The sequence below is a fragment of the Cydia strobilella genome, chromosome 25, assembly GCF_947568885.1.
Source record: "Cydia strobilella chromosome 25, ilCydStro3.1, whole genome shotgun sequence".
In the NCBI taxonomy this organism is placed as follows: Eukaryota; Metazoa; Arthropoda; class Insecta; order Lepidoptera; family Tortricidae; genus Cydia; species Cydia strobilella.
This window is the reverse complement of record NC_086065.1, coordinates 6,089,178-6,106,612: the sequence shown is the minus strand read 5'-3', so window position 1 is coordinate 6,106,612 and position 17,435 is coordinate 6,089,178. Positions and strand designations below refer to the sequence as shown.

At 34.8% G+C, this 17,435-nt stretch overlaps 1 long non-coding RNA gene across 1 annotated transcript in view; it reads right to left on the bottom strand.

Annotated features, from left to right (window-relative positions):
* Window positions 1-964: 964 nt before the first annotated feature.
* The window catches only part of LOC134752937 (uncharacterized), a 38,816-nt gene continuing 22,345 nt past the window's right edge, over window positions 965-17,435 (bottom strand). The window contains exon 3 of the long non-coding RNA XR_010128780.1: window positions 965-1,039. This is a non-coding gene — a long non-coding RNA (uncharacterized LOC134752937). The remainder of the gene's footprint in view (window positions 1,040-17,435) is intronic.

Genomic DNA, 17,435 nt, shown 5'->3' with positions numbered 1-17,435 from the left:
CGTGCTTCCCTTGGACTTCAAGGAAAAATTTAAAAATTTAACCCTTCCGGCAATAATTTATAGCAATAGAGTAGAAAGAAAGTTGAAAACTAACCTTGGTATTTCTCTTCTAGTCGCAGTTAATTCTTGAAAGTAGGCAAAGGTGTGTTCCTATTGCAATCGCACCCTCCCGCGCTAATGATGTAGGCTTGTCAACAAACTACTATTATTCTAGGCGGCTCTTTATAGCAAGTAAAATCACTAATTATAGTGTGGTATTACAATTATGGTCAACAAATTCAAGACATAATTAAAGGGTTAAACAAAGTTATTAGAGTTAATTTTGGACCATATAATTAGTAGCTTTTGGACTTTAGTTGATATGGGTGGTTTTACGGTACCTATTAGATAGTTTTATTTTTAGGTAATATTCCCTTTGGAAAGTATATATTATTATAAGATATTCCATTTGGAAAGCTTATGTATTATTATATTTATTACATATTATATCTGTTAAACCTATTGAGACAAATAGTCGATGTTGCTATCTAGCTATCTACGCTGTTCGAAAGCGCGTTCTATTTTTGAAATTAGAGGTTTCAATGAGGGCTAACGCGTATGAATTCGCCGCTAGGGGCGCTAGTGTAGATGGTGGTCTTTTCCATAGTTCGAAATGTCAAATGTCAGTTGTCACTTCAATGACTGACAGCTGTTCTTTAGTCTTTTGGACCACCATCAACAGAGGCGCCAACTGGTGAGCAAAAAAACGATAGCCCTCATTAAAGAACGCGATATGATCGTTGTTTTTTAAAGCCTAAAGCTTGACGACCTATAGTTTGTCAAAGGACTGTTTTATTTCAAACATAGACAGAGAGAATCATACTATCTTTATCTTACACTAGTACTAGCACGCGAAAGAAAAGGAAGAGTTTTTTTTGTTCTTATTTACTGCCAATTTGGTTTGACCAACTATAGGTATAAATCATATTCGTTGTAATAGGGACACATCTGTGCCTCGATCACAACTCGATCGCTTCTCGCCTCCGAGTTTGCACGTGCTCTGCGGCCTCTGCGAACAAATAAAAGGGTAAGTTAGTTTTTTGTTTATTATATACAAAGGGCTTGCAGCTGCCGGCTTAAAATAGGCTAAGATGTTTAAAATGTGCGCTTGCACATGCATTTTAACGCTAAACAACGTCGTTTTTGGAGTTTTGAGATCATTGATCATTATAAAAACCCCGAAAATTTGTTTTGAATTTTTTTATTACTTACACATCTAATTAGAAAATGGTATTAAAATTTTAATCAAAAAATTAAAACAAACCGAATTATCTTCAAAATATACTCCTTTTGCTTTGATACACAAACGTATATCTTGTTAAAATTGTCAACAATAATTATGCCGCAGTGAAATTTTTAATACTTACAGCACTTACTTGTTGTAGATGCGGTAAATTTAGCGTTAGATTGAGTTTAAATTTAAGGCTGTTCCCATACCCAAATGAAATCTAAAATCGAGCCCTCCTTACGCCACCCGTCCCAACCCTCGGTACAATGACGATACAACAGCGCCACGTATGAAGTGGCGACTTAAATGAACTAACACTTTTTTCTAGGTGTTACTGTTGACTTAATGTTTAAATTAATATAATAATGCATGCTGTGATTGCCTGTAAGTGGGGGATCAATAAAAAATGTGCCCTTTTTGTAAGTTAATACTAGTATGTAAATTGTATCTTCTGTTGGTGATCCTAATAAACAAATAAACAAATAAATAAACACGACACTGATTTGTAAAACGTTATTACTAAAGACCAAAAAAAAGCATGCTGGATCTCATAGATGGCGTTAAAGTTAAAATTGAATAATAGAATAAAGCATAGTGATTATTTGGAAATTTCTGGACTATTATAGATCTGCTTATGAGCTTAGGTATATTATATTATTAGTATTATTACCTATAATACACACCAAGTATCAAAATCATGTTAGTGAACTGAACCTGCGATTCCTAAATTTTGTCAGCCAGAATGTTGCCATGTTAAGATTTGTTTTTCAAAGGTAAGATTCCATGGCCAAACTATAGATTCGGAGCAAGCTGGCTCTGCATGATATTTGCAATGACAAAATGTGGCGTAGGCATCATTCTCTTCTCTTTTATTATTAATCTAACGCATTTGGTTTTATTGTCTTCGGTTACCGCGATAGTTACTCATGAAATAAAACTATGAAAACGGATTATATCATTTGGTTTTACTATAATAATCTGATATCTGATTTAACATTATTATTGTTTTTTTTATTACATAGTTTTTATTATTTGTGATCCTTATATTAATGTATTATTGTAAAACTTGCCTGTCTAATTTTAAGTTATGTGTGTGTGTGTGTGTGTGTGTACTTTTATTTCTAATATGTATTGTTGTGATCTCTGTTTTTTTTAAATTCTATTTGCATGCATTTTTATGTGTTTGACGCAAATAAATAAAAGAAATGAAAATGAAATGAAATTATATCATTAATATCAAAATTATATGAAAATATGCCGTTTATATAGACACTCCCTCAATTTGTTAGATCCAAGTCGGCAAAAAGTGATTTAAGAGGCCTTGACATAATAAAAAGGAAATAAAAATACTCGGTTTACAAATAACCACTAAAATTCCTTTGACAACAAAAAAGCACAATAGGCACTGTACAAACCCTTAGTACAATGGCTTTAAAAAACAACGATCATATCGCGTTCTTTAATTAAAACCTCTAATTTCAAAAATGGAACGCGCTTTCGAACAGCGTAAATAGCAAAATCGACTTTATTGTATTAAAATTAGGGTGCTATTGAATTTGGCAACGGTTGTTCGAAGTTTAAATTATCTGTCAACTGCCTTGTAATTAAGAGCAAGTTTTTGATGTTGCCAGTGTTTTTGGAGTTTTGATATTTTAATCTGTAGTACATTTTATTTGTGTCTTCGCGTAAATTATAGAGGTTATATTTGTAAATTTTAGTTTTTACGATAATTGACGCGACTTACTGCAAAAAAGTAATAGTTATTTACGATACAAGTGCGGAAAAGAGGAAATTCGAAACGAGTGGCGATAAATTAAAACACGACCGCAGGGAATGTTTTAAATCGACACGAGTTGCGAATTACCTTTTCGCACGTGTATCGTACAACGTTTTACAGTACATATGATATAAACTTTCGACATATGCACAAAAAGTGCTCATTTTCGCACTAGTGCGAAAAAGTAGCACCATATGTACTGTAAAGTCCATTTTACTCTATAATTTTAAGCAGAGTTTAGCAGAGTACTCTGCTCATCTTCATCATCATCAAATCATCTTCTGCACATAAAACCCTAAGAAAGCAGTCAAAAAAATCTTTACTTTTGGTTAATAGTGATAGAATATCTAGTTATCTCGTTCTAAAAATAATATTGAAAATTAATTATTGTAAAAAAAAACAACAACAATTCTAAAAATCCCACGTCAATCATTTAGCCAACTATGAGGTAAATCATTTTTCATTGGTTGAAAACTCGAAATTCCTAATCAACTGTAATTTTTTTTAATATTTGAAGCTAGTAGAAACCCTACTAATATTATAAATTGCGAATGTAACGAAAATTTGGTTCATCACGAAACGAAATACTAAGATTTTTCACTTCATTTCCAAATGCTAAGCAATTACTAACCTTATCAAAAGGGAATAATGTCCAGAATATCCATTAGCACACAATACGGAATATGGGGCGACATAAATAAGAAGAAATGACGTCATTATCGTGACGTAATGCCTCTTGGATCGTCATTTATCATGATTTGCAGGATGATAATGTTTGTTTAATTTTGATAAAAACTTGAGAAGCTTTATGCCTATAGGTTCTGTTGGAGTCGCGGCGCGACTTCGTCTGCGACGATGATGATGATTACTGACAATAAAAACCCGGCCAAGTGCGAGTCGGGCTCGCGCACCGAGGGTTCCGTACTTTTTAGTATTTGTTGTTATAGCGGCAACAGAAATACATCACGGTTCATGAGATACAGCCTGGTGACAGACAGACAGACGGACAGCGGAGTCTTAGTATTAGGGTGCCGTTTTTACCCTTTGGGTACGGAAGCCTAAAAACTACCCCGGACATTAAACGGTCTCCATACCAGGGCTCGGAACCGGTATTTTTTAAAAACCCCGAAATAGCCCAATATTTTGAATTTTTTTATGCTCATTACGTAGGACTGAATCATGTATTTAGGAAACAATTTTGCATTATTAAAACGTCCCATTAAAAATGAAATTATAAACAAAAGAACGAAAAAGAACGTAATAACCCCTGCTCCATACCAAATTCTATCTAAATTGGTTCACCAGTTTAAGAGTCCCTGTCAAGCTCGGCCGAATTTCACCTTCCCATACAAACGGAGTTTCGTTCTCATTTTAAAACTACTTGTTGGATTGTAATGAAACTTTGCACATACAATGACATAAGGCATATCTAATCTAGGTCTGACATTAGTTTATATAGCTCTAGTATGTATATACCTATACAACAAAAGAAATAGAGCAAAAACAAGTTTTGTATGAAAAACTTAAATTCGCTGTATTTTTTACTATTGTATCTGAACCTATACACGGAGCCTAAAAAATAAGTGCATTCCCGTTGCCAAGTACAAAGTTTCAAAGCAATCTAGCTAGTCGTTTTAAAATGAGAGCGTAACTACGTTTGTATGGAGAACCGAGGTTGCCGGGGACTCTTAAGCGTGAATGTGTAACAGACAGACCGACGGACAGTTACTTTCGCATTTATAATATTAGTATAGATTACTAAGTTTTCTAACGCCTGGTTAATACGTCCATTTACTGGCGTGCCCCGCAATGGCTCCTCTACAAGATGGCCCAGCGTAGGCCAGTCCAAGGGACGCATTCACGCGTTAGAGGGAGCAAGTGATATTGCTATCTCATTCCACCGCATAGCTGCGTTCCTTGGACTGGCCTACGCTGGGCCATCGTGTAGAGCCACAAGACCGCATCACTTCTCGGAGCTGAGGGCTTACCGCGAACCACGTTCGTCGTGTTGCCTCCCTGTCACACTTACATACGAATTTACAAGTGCGACAGAGAGGCAACACGTCGAACGTGGTTCGCGGTAGGCCCTCTGGATCTGAGCGACGCGACAGTCAGGGCTGTCAACACCGCTGCTTACTGGGCATCCATCGTATGAAAAAAGGAACCGCGACACGAAAAGAAGTAACGATAGATTCCGATTTATAATAGGGTATTTCATTAGACCCGGGTTTCTATATATGCTACTAAATCATGGCTTACGTTTTTAGGAGGCAAACGAGCAAACGGATCGCCTTATGGTAGGGAATTAACGTCGACCATGGACATCTGTAACACCCAGGGACGTATTTACCCTAAGGCCAAGAGGCCATGGCCGGCAGACAACCGTTCATTTCACAGTTTAACTGTGCCAGGCAGGAAGTTTCTGGAGAAACGCACAGTCGATGACTGCCAACCATCTAAGTAAAGTCTAATCTTTGGGTTTTTAACCCGATTTATCGAATGACAGCGCAATCGCAAGTTCAGTAAGTCCCACAACCACAATTACAGTACATATTTCGTAATAGGAACGCGTCTGCGGCGGACGTCCGCGTTCAATTTGCGCCAGGATGCGACCAATCGCGGCCCCGCGCTTGCGCGCAGGGTACCGGGGACGTTCGAATTTTAAATCTTCATATTATTTTAAAACATAGACATAGTATATACAAGTAGTTATAGACGCGCCACCGAGCGACCGGGGGTAAGAGAAAGAATCATATAAAATTTGGGCAGCATAGGCTGTCCATGAGCTGTCCCGTACAACGCATTTTAGAATGCCTAATAAATAAAGGAAAAGTGGAAATGGGCTAGTGACTAATCTAACCTAACCTAATATAGGGCCGTAGTCACGTAGTCAGATGACAATAGTTATATCGAGAAACGCCATCCGAAAAGTAAAAATTCATCGCGATGACAGATGCGACGAATAATAAAGATAGATTCAAGATTCAAAGATTTATTTGTTCAACAGTGGTTACATAGGTAAGATACAAGATGTTAAATAAATATAAAGAGAAAGATAACGAATTTTAAATTTTCGTGTTTCCCGGTAGGTAGGTACCGTATACCTTACCGCTTGAATACCCGATGAATACCCGATCTTCTATCCATAGTCCATACTAATATTATAAATGCGAAAGTATGTCTGTCTGTCTGTGTGTTTCCTCTTCACGCTTAAACCGCTGAATCGATTTAGATGAAATTTGGCATAGAGATAGGTTGAGTCCCTGAGAAGGACATAGGATAGTTTTTATCCCGAAAATCATCCCTTGAGAAAGTAAAAAGCGGGGTGTTATTGAGATACTTAATGAAGTGCCTGCTAATTTGTGTGCATATTATGCCCAAATTGAATAATTGCTATGATAATTTTTCTATGGCTATACTTACTTTAGCTGCTGTTACTAAGTCCACGCAGACGAAGTCGCGGGCAAAAGCTAGTAACTAAATAATCTTAAAACATTTCGTACATATATGTACCAATATATGTATTAACACTGTATTGATAGTGTAGGTATATTAAAAAAGATAAACTTAATCACAGTTTTTAATTATAAGCCAATGGGTTATCATTATCCAAGTAAATACACAGACTCATTATTTTGATTTATAAGTCTTCGATATTAAAGAAATCTTTCATGATCGTGCACATCATAATATCTAACTTAAGGCTTATTTTGATTGTAATAACAGAGATTGTTATGGATACTGTCAAAAGAGACGTTTCTGGTTGAAAACATGTCAGTTTTAACACCGATAGATTAAAATATGTAGATCAGATCAGAACGGTTTCACTCACTTGTATTTTTAGTCGCTTTTGGCGACATGTTTCGGATTCTTTGGGAATCCTTCCTCAGGCACGAGTCAAAACAACACACATGTCGCCAAAAGCATGTGAGACATGTCGCCAAAAGCGACTCAAAATACAAGTGAGTGAAACCGTTCTAATCTAAATATTTTGAAATATGTCTCACGATAGTTTAAGTTCGATTACCGATAGATTAAATAATTAAAAAATCTAGACCAATTTAAAACTTGTTATTACAATTAGAATAAACCTCCAAAATTCATTTAAATCGTTCTTGTTATAATAATATGATTTAATCAGCCTATTCAAACATAATTTAATTGCATAGGTGCAAATCTAGAGGACCTAGAAGGGTACCTTGCGGCACATACTTTTAAAAGTGGATAAATACACTTATTTTTATAAAAGTTCAAATCCAACAGTCAACAAATAAGACAATAGTTTAAATGTAATGGCAAATCTATTATATTTTAGTTTTAAATGCATATATTGCCAAAGGGACTATATTGGGCCGTAGGTCAATACGACTCAAAAGCCTGTGTAAAAATAGCATCGAGAAACAATTTAAATTTTATTGTGCAACCCAGACTTGCTTATAAGACCACCAGTTTAAAAATAAATTCAAGCAGCCATCAAAAAACAATTTGAATTTCCTATGGGACATTTAAAATCATTGCACCAGAATTATTCACTGAAGAATTTAAATTCAACGGAAAAAACTGTTAACAACTTGATTTTAGATTCAAAACAATTTTAAAAACAAATTTACGAATTTTAACACTGTCTTCATCTATTACAAAAGCAACCGTATTTGTAGACTACTAAAGTCCATATTGAGTAAATCTAAGAAACGTCAACGTCAAAGTAGAACCACATCAAAACGTAGTAAACGCAATTTAAATTAATTCATTTTCAATCTTAAGACTTGGTGTAAAGCGTCCAAAATCGCGGGACGTTTTTTGCCACTTCACCCTTTTTCAAGCGTTTCAAATTTAAAATTCAAATATAGAACGATGTCGTCACCGATAAACAGGGCAGTATTGTGTTCTATTAGGTTCTTTACAGTACACATTGTTGTTTAGTATCTGGGCTTGATTTTTTAAAGGTCTTTTTAGAGAAACGAAACACGTGTAGATTATCTATGGAAATCTGAAGGATATCTTAGTTTTGAATAGATTTTAAAAGTTAAAAGACGAGTTTGTAAAGCACTTTGCTTTAATAAAATACGTATTATGAAATCTAAATAAAATGTTTTGTTTTCTTTTCTCTTTTATAAGTTTAACCAGGTTGGGGAATATAGCCCAAAATCTTTCTAGTCAAAGACTTTAGTTCTGTTTCCAACAGATAATTTGGTTAGGCGTCCTCCTATTTCCTCGTAAGGGCATTTATTTGTGTGATTATTACAAGTATGTATTTTATGTATAAAAGTATTTATGAAAAACATAATCGTCGTCTAGGTACTCACAATATAATCTTTATTGAGCTGTGTTAGGGAGTAGGGACTAGGTTGATCTGTGTAAAATTGTTCTATAATATTTATAGAACAGAATATTCTTCTATTGAGGTGTGTTTTAAAAAGTATTTGTATTGTAAGTATTGTAGAAGTTATACATTATCAAATTAAAAGGGACATGATTTGTGTTAAGCATTTCAATTAAATAACTGACCCTCTAATTATAGGTACAATGGACGAGTTAAATTGTGTCGCCATTTTAGTGATGCCCAAACCAAAATGTAGGTCAAACCATTAGATAAAGATACAGACTGTTATTATTGCTGGCCCTTTGGCAATCATCGAAATATCGGTGAAGAGCGAGTCGGACTTGCGTATTTATTGTTCCCTATCAATTCAGTAGAATTACTCAAAGATATGTAACCGTATAAATAAAATGAAAAATAAATAAAAAATAAAATAAAATTCATTAATTCAAGCTGCAAGGCTCATAATCAGTTTTTACACATGTCATAAAAATAATAAAAACAAATATAAAATTAAAATTGAAATTGAAATCGAAAAATTGGTACCTATTAATAAAACAATAAAATAAATTTAAAGTATAAGATAAATAAAATCTAAACAAAAAACGTGCATCGTAAATCAAGAAAAAGTCAGTCTCGAATAGATAGCGCCACACCTTTGGCCTACCTAAGATAGTTTATTATTAAGTAGACATATTAAAATGCGCTTATGAACGTCAAATAAAGCTACGCCCCTAACCCTACACTACACCTCTACCCCGAGAAGATTTAAATCCCCCCTCAGTTGGAGGAGGGTATCCCAATATGGGACCGACAACAACAACTTCGGCGGCTAGATGGCGTTGACAACCGTTTGATTAACAATTTTACATATCAGTGAAAGAATATTGGTCAAAGTCATATGGCGTTCGAAAAATAATCGAAATTCATATACCTATATATATATGACATTTGATGATATTTTTATACATTTTCATTTTGTTTTGACAGAAAGTAAAAAGACGAATTAGTTTTTGGTGGGGGTGGGCTCCTGTTTCCTAAATTGCGTCCATTAAGTTGTTGCAGACGTTGCAGTCATGTAAATTCCAAGTAATATTGTGCGACCATCCTTAATCTGATTTGTCAACATTTAGCATAATATATTATTCTGTCTTAAACTTATATCTTAAAAATCCTTATTATGTAACTATTGCATAATACTACGATGTTACAATGTAATTTACTTACAGAACCCTACAAACCGTTCGTCGAACACTGCCACAATTTGAATTTAGAATCATATTCGTTATCGGCCGGGTCAGAGCTTCCTATCTTCACTTCCCGTTTTTTGCTGGCCGGTGACAGTTTCTTTTTTTAAACTGTTGAATTCGAAATTCAATTTGAATTTAATTTTAAGTTTTTTGGTGATAATCTTTTTAGGTTTTTTCGGTTCTGGGGTTGTATGCAAGTGGTAAGCTAACAGTTTTTTTAACTGTACATATCCTGCACAATATATCTCATAAATGGGCATTTTTACTTAAAAGTGTACCATTTAAAAATATGTCCCAAAAATATGTCAGGTTTGTTACGCATTTTCACATACTTTTTGTATGGACCGTTACAAAACTGACACCCAAAAGTATAAAAAACTAGGGACACTTTTTTTTCTTTGTCTCATTCAATACTCGTGATTCTGAGTCTAAATAACCCAAAAATTGATGGTTTCTCGAAAAAAAGTTAATGGTAAGTACCATTTTTTCTGAAAACCTAAATGCATAAGTCAATGTTCATTTATTTTACGCCCAAAAACAAAGTTTCCAATAAAACTTTGAAAGTAAGACAAAACCAAGGTGTCCCAAAGTCCCAAGAGAGCAGATACCTTACTTTCTGTGAGAAAAGTTACCTAATAGTGATATGTCTTTTATTGGCTTTTTCTATGTCTTAAGAGTCCCCAGCAAGCTCGGTTCTCCATACAAACGTAGTACAAATACAAAAATATTAAATTCGTTATTTCTTAGTAGAAAAAAACAATCCATGTACCCAAGTAGTCAAGATTTTTCTAATGTCAAGTGTAAAGTTCTCAAAGGAAACCAAAACTATATTTAACAAATAAGTAAATAAAGCTACAAACATCTTCCTAGATTGTATCTGAAGAATTTAACTCCAAATTGCAAGAAAATATCAATCTGATATCTCATATCGAGATTCTGCTACGGACTCCGCCAATCGCTATCTGATGTATTGCCCATTCTAAATTAAATCCGAAATCAAAGTACATAAAGTTCAATTTGGCCAGTTATAAATGTGAGATAGGAGGTTGTAAAAATGGTGGATATAGATATAAGTGTATCGGATTGATACGGTGGAGCTGGGAGTGACAACAATGGATTTTAAGTTAGTTTATCTGTCGTAAGAGAAATTGGAAGATTGGAGGCATGCCGAGTAAATACTTGGCAATTGGACTTGAAAGGTGATTTTATAGATTTTGTCTGTTACATTTAAACTATTATGGGTCATATTGATATTATAAAAATAAAAACCCCGAGCGTTCGCATTTGCGTTAAGTCTATTTTTGTATGGGATTTTAAACAGCGCGCCAAGCGGAACGTTTTGGAAACTCAAAATCCCATACATAATTACACTTAACACAAACGCGTATAGGTACCTCACGTCACGCTATCGAATAAAATTTAAGGGGTTCTGAATATTTTACATATTTAACTTATTTAATTTTTATTTATTTTTGTTTTTATTTTTAATGTATTTACTAACACAACACATAGCTATAACGATGGTACCATAGAGTAACTTATACTAGAGCGGTACTGTCATAGTAAATTTTGTAACCCCAGTAAATTCACTGCCATCTGTCGACACACTTTAAAACTAAAAATAAATATTTATGAAAATACGATAAAATGTATTTAAATATGGATAAATGATTTTTTTATTTGCATTAATTATTTTTATATGATTTTGACCCATGTTCTTTCACTGGTATGCGTTAAAATTATAAATAACAAACGAAACAGTCAACGCCCTCTATACGAGTGTAGGCCAAAACTAGTGGCGCCATCTGATCGAGAATCAAATTTTCGTGATTTTCGAGGCACGTTTTTTCCTTAGACTGTATCCATCTATTACGGAGTTATATATGGTACTAACAATATTGCATGGAGTTTTAAACGTTCCGAAATAAAGATATTTTATTTTATTTATTTAACGACGATGTAGGTACTTTCACACTTTTACTCACCAATATAACCAAACATACACAAGTAAACACACACTACATTAAATACTACTTATAAAAAGATAAATTGCACGATAAGACAATTAGATCATTGTTAGCCGGAATAGTAATCTCATGACGACATTGTTCTGAGTTCTCAGAATGGTTAACTAAGGAATGTTTCAGTTAATATAGGTACTAGCTTTTGTTCATCTTCAAATACATACTCTGATCAAAGATAGATATCTCCGTAATAGATGGATACAGTCTAAGGAAAAAACGTGCCTGGAAAATCAAGAAAATTTGATTCTCGATCAGCTACTAGCTTTGGCCTACTGTAGTATAGATGGCGTTGACGGTTTCGTTTGTTTTTTAACAATTTTAACGCATATCAGTGAAAGAACATGGGTCAAAATCATAAAAATAATTAATGCAAATAAAAAACTCATTTATCCATATTTAAATACATTTTATCGTATTTTTATAAATCTTCATTTTTAGTTTCAAAGTGTGTCGATAGATGGCAGTGAATTTACTGTGGTTACAAAATTTACTATGACAGTACCGCTCTAGTATAAGTTACTCTATGCTCGGATTAACCTGAGACCCAGAAGCATTTGTTTTGTTTTTGAATTTGGAACCCTTAGTTACTCAAAAAAAGTTCAAAATAGATTGTGGAATATGTACAAAAATTTGTACGCGGGGTCTTAGGAGGATGAGTCCCCGGCATGCTCGGTTCTCTATACACGTAGTTTTAAAATGAGAACGAAACTCCGTTTGTATGGGAAGGTGGAATTCGGCCGGGCTTGGAAGCTAAACTTCTAAAAATAATACCTATTGCGGAATCTAGCGGTTTTCCATATATTAACTAGCGAGTGAACCTTTGGCGGTTATAAACGTGCAAGTTAATAACCTCCTTATTATTCAACAACGACGGGACTTAATCGCGTAAAATAAGTTTTAAATTTACCCCCGACGTTTCGAGGACGGCGTTGTCCCCATGGTCTCGGAGAAGACTGGCTAAAGTTGACATCAACATCTTCTAGGCGCACGAGTTTTTCAAACTACCCGCACTTGGTCTTGTTTATTAACTTGAACGTTTTGCGCACTAGGGATGTCACCGGGTCGACACACAACACTCACAATATTCGATTTTTCTACCTTCGATATTTGTTTTCGCTTACACTTACTAATGACTCCATGTGGATGAGATCTTAAAACCTTCGTCTTGATTGAAATTTCTATGTTTTTTGATTTCAATGTCGTTGTTGAATAATAATGAGTAAAAATCGTGAAAGTTTAAATCAGTGTAATAACCTCCTTTTTTAGAAGTCGGTTAAAAAAGCTAACGGTCCTCCAATTTCGAGTGAAATTGATTATTCCTAAAATGGCGATTTTCAGAGTTTGTTCTGAACAGTTGCCATACTAAACTGTTGCCATGTTTAAGCATTTACGTCAAAAATGTGACAGTTACGGAGTTATGTAGTAAGTGGCGCCCTCAATTTTCTACAATTTCGTGTCGGACTATACTGTGCCGTCTTTTATTTAACGACAACGAAGCCAAAATGGAGAGTTACCAACCAAATGACCAATGAGAGTTAGACAAAGATAAGTCTGCAACGATTTTATTAGCACACGCAGTGCAAGTGACACATTATACGTCATAATTCTGTAGTGTGCGCTACGTACGTTACACACACCTTCATACTGTATCTCTATATATTCCGTAGGTTAAGGCTCATATTTCATTATTAAACTATACTTCCAACCAACAAGTTGTATTAATTGACGCCTCACCTCACATGGCGACCTTGCCAGTGCGGCCTCGTGCTGCGCTGGTAGCGCGCTGCGCTTGCCAGTCAAGGACGTGGAAAAATTAAAAATTTGAATTAAAGGATATATATAAAGTAAAATTACATCGGACATTGGTGATTTATAGTGCGTAAGTAGTATTAATTGACGCCACACCTCACAATTCCATAGAAGTTTGACGTTTAAAATAACACTTGCACTGCGTATGCTAACAAAATCGTTGCAGACTTATCTTGGTCTAACTCAAATGTGTTCTGTGTATAATTATTTTATAAGGTGACCTTAGCCATTGGACAAACCCTGAAACATACTGTATTAATCATTGGCAGGTGTTTAATCTGTGTTTTTGACAATTTGTTCTAAATGTGCGGCAATTATGACATTTGTCAAAAGTCAGAAACTTATTAATGACATAAATAAAATAAAAAATCAATAAAGTCGAAGAAGTTTTCATACTATTTATTACCTCAGGAGCTACTTACTAACACATACAGGCTGCTCCGAAGTAAAAAATCGTTATTTGTTAATTTCTTCGTAACCGCTACACCGGTTGTTTTGATACTTTGTATACTGATTCTAAATACCCTAATGCATATGTACATTTCGGCTTTGTGCAATGGCTAAGGACACTCTGTATATGTGTTGCCGTAAAAACCATTTTTTTGCGAAAACGCCTTTTCACTAGTTTTCCGAAACGTCTTGATGAAAACTATTTTTAACGGAGATTTTTCAATCAAAACAAGTTTTCGCAAAATGTCGCAAAACTAATGTAGTACTTGGTTAAAATTTTCAGTGGAACATGCAGTAGATATGACATTTTCTTGAGAATACTCAAATAACACACAATAGTATGTTGTATGTATTCCTCACTTATTTCACTCACGAATTCATCAAATTAGAACACCGGCAAAAAAATTAGCCCCTTAAACAGAGGACGTTACTGTTATTATATCAACACGCTGGACAATATTCCCATGCCGCGTCCCATTTCCGAATATCCAAGATGGCGGCTAAACGACGGCAAACAAGTGAACAATTGACCCCAATTCCCCGTTAATGGCGCGAAACGATGACATTGGTGTTTTTATAACACAAACAAGCATACTGGCCGGTTGATGGTAAGCGGTTAACGTAGTTTGCAAGTCCAGGGGTGTCAAGTCAAAGCTATTACAGATGTCTGATCGAGCGAAGGGAAGGTCTCCCAGTTTAGGCAAAATGCTTCCGTTGGTCTCTAGAAATAGTAGAAATACAAGACGCTTTTTTCAACTGATTGTCGTGAAATTTTGTGAGCAAGTTCGACAATTCCTTAGATTTGTTTTGTCGAATTAGTTAAAAAAAAACACAATGGCAGAGTCATGGGGGTTCGCGAGCTACTCTACGTGAGAGTACCGTACGAGTATTAACATTAATATAATAAGTTTGAAAACTTCTTTGAAAGTTTATATACTTACCTATGATGAAAATTAAAAAGTTGCAAGTCTGTATACTATAAGTCTTAAAACTAAGACTCGTAAGCACCAAGTTTATAAAGAATGGTTGAATTTAAAAAAAATGTGAAAACTAAATAATGTAAGACTATGTTCTCTCGGGCCATTAACACTTAACGGTCAATACTAAAAAATATCGATTCAAGCCTCATGGACTCCTTAAAGTCCTAAAAATTCTGCATAAAAAAACCACAAATAGAGGGTGTTAAAGAGTGGTCGTTTTTGCCATATAATATAGATAGATAAGTGTCTCATATAAAGAGTTAAACAGCAGAAAAACCAATAAATCTAAAAAAAATCGAATCATTTACAAAAAATACCAACGGCACCTCATTATTGAAAGCTCACGGGCACGGCAAGCAAGATGGCGGAACTTCCTAAAACGTTACCCCATTGTTACGAAAAAAAAACGGAACTTTTGTCGAAAATCCTTTGTTACCGGCAGCTGACAGTCTTTGTACCGAGTTTCTTTCGAGTTGGTCCTATGGTTACGCTTTAGGTTCTACAATTGAATTTGAACTTTACTGCTTTGTGTTAAAATTGAGTTTAGCTGGTATTCGTAGCAACGGTTAGTTGTAGACGTTGTAGTTCTGAGTTATTGCCAAGTCAAATTAAACCATAAATCACTTAGTAATAGAGTCGATCTCAGAATGAATGCTGAAAGTGTGGTTTGCTATAATACTGCCAAATCGATTTCAGTCTTAATATACCGTTTATAAGGTTGATATTCACCTGTATTTTGTTTTATATTATGAAGTTAATAATGTAAGGGCAACTACAAGATTAGTGATTTCTCCAGAGATTGTGGGAAAAGTTTTGCACAAATCAAGGGATTATTTCCGGTAGGTTATGTTTCACCTTTTAAGTAGTTTTAATATATTATAGTTATATATAATAACGGTTTCGTATAAGGTTATAAATGTCAAGGTATAAGGTTTATTTACCCGTAAATTTCGTTTGCCTTGCGTTTGGTTAGTTGCGTTTCGTGACACTTTATTTTCACTCATGTTCTTTTAATGTAGTATGTCTATTTCTGTGTGTTTACGAATAAAAACTATTCTATTCTATTCTATTATTATTTTAACACATTGGTTAACCCAAGAAATATTAAAGAACGTCAATTCCAGCGCTTCCACCATATTTTTTTGATCTTTATATCAATTTTAAGTTTAAAGGAACTACATATATATGAAAAAACTTAGTTCTGCTAGTCAATAGGGCCTTGCCTTATTTATTGTAAGTGTACCTAAGTAGTAAGTAAATTCAGTTGCCATTTACAAAAATTATAAGATAAAAATGTCTAGTTTCTAGGGACCGTTTTTAGGGTTTAAAACTTTAAAATTTTCATTGAATTAATTTTATAATAATACATACGAGTATACGAGTTAGAATTTTTTACCGTCAAGTCAGGCTGATCTTGTAAATGTTTTTAACATTAAATTTAAGCATTTAACTTGCAGTATTAAATACATTCTTCTTCTTTTCGCCATCGCCCTACGCGACAACATTACCATCCTCACCACTTAGATGGTTGGCAGTCCTCAACTGTGCGTTTCTCTAGAAACTTCCTGCCTCGCACAGCTCAACCGTGGAATGAACTGTCGCCTGCGGTATTTCCGGACCGATATGACCTTTAAACCTTCAAGAAAAGAGCGTATTCCCATCTTAAAGGCCGGCAACGCACTTACAACCCCTCTGGTGTTGCGGGTGTCCATGGGCGGCGGTAATCGCTTACCATCAGGTGATCCGTCTGCTCGTTTGCCTCCTATTTCATAAAAAAAAAACATAATTGACTTGAAATCTGACAAACTGTTATGCCTCCTACTACGCTAATTTATTTCATGCATAGAAATTGTATGGCGTAGTACTTTATAGTAAAAAAAAAACTCACTCATCCCTTGAAGGTAGAACTTTTAGTCACACTTTTTTTACATTTTATAATACCTAATTTAAACTCAAAGGGCATTAAATTTTTGAATTTAGAAACAAACTGAGCAGTAGTATCGCTTGTTATCGGGTCGTTATCAGCGGGCGAAGGCCGGGCTTATCTGTCTACACATGTTTTAGGGTTCTGTATACTAAACATTAAATAAATCAATTTTGGATTGATTCTAAGGCTGTCTTTCCTCTTAAGTGGAGAAGAGGGAAGATGTTCGGAATTCAAATAATAGCGGCACAGGGCGGACACGCTATACATCAAAAATCACCTGCGTTTCTATGTGTGAACGGCACGTCTGTACACGCGTAGTGTGAGTAAGTTGCTTAAAAATAGTACTGTTCTGTATGACAATACTATTACCTATTATGTGGTATTGGTTGCGATCCAGCGGAGCGGAGAAAAGAACCAATGCTATTGGTTGATTCCACTCTCTGCGTCAATGGAAAGACACCCTAATCCTTAAACTGAACTGATCTGAAATAGATGTCATAAACTAAAGAAAAAGTAATTTAGCCCTCCGGTGGCCGAGCCCGTATTCGAATGTATACAATATAATACATAAACTGAAATATATAACATACACTAAAGAAAAAGAGACCAAGTCCTAGTTGAATATAATACA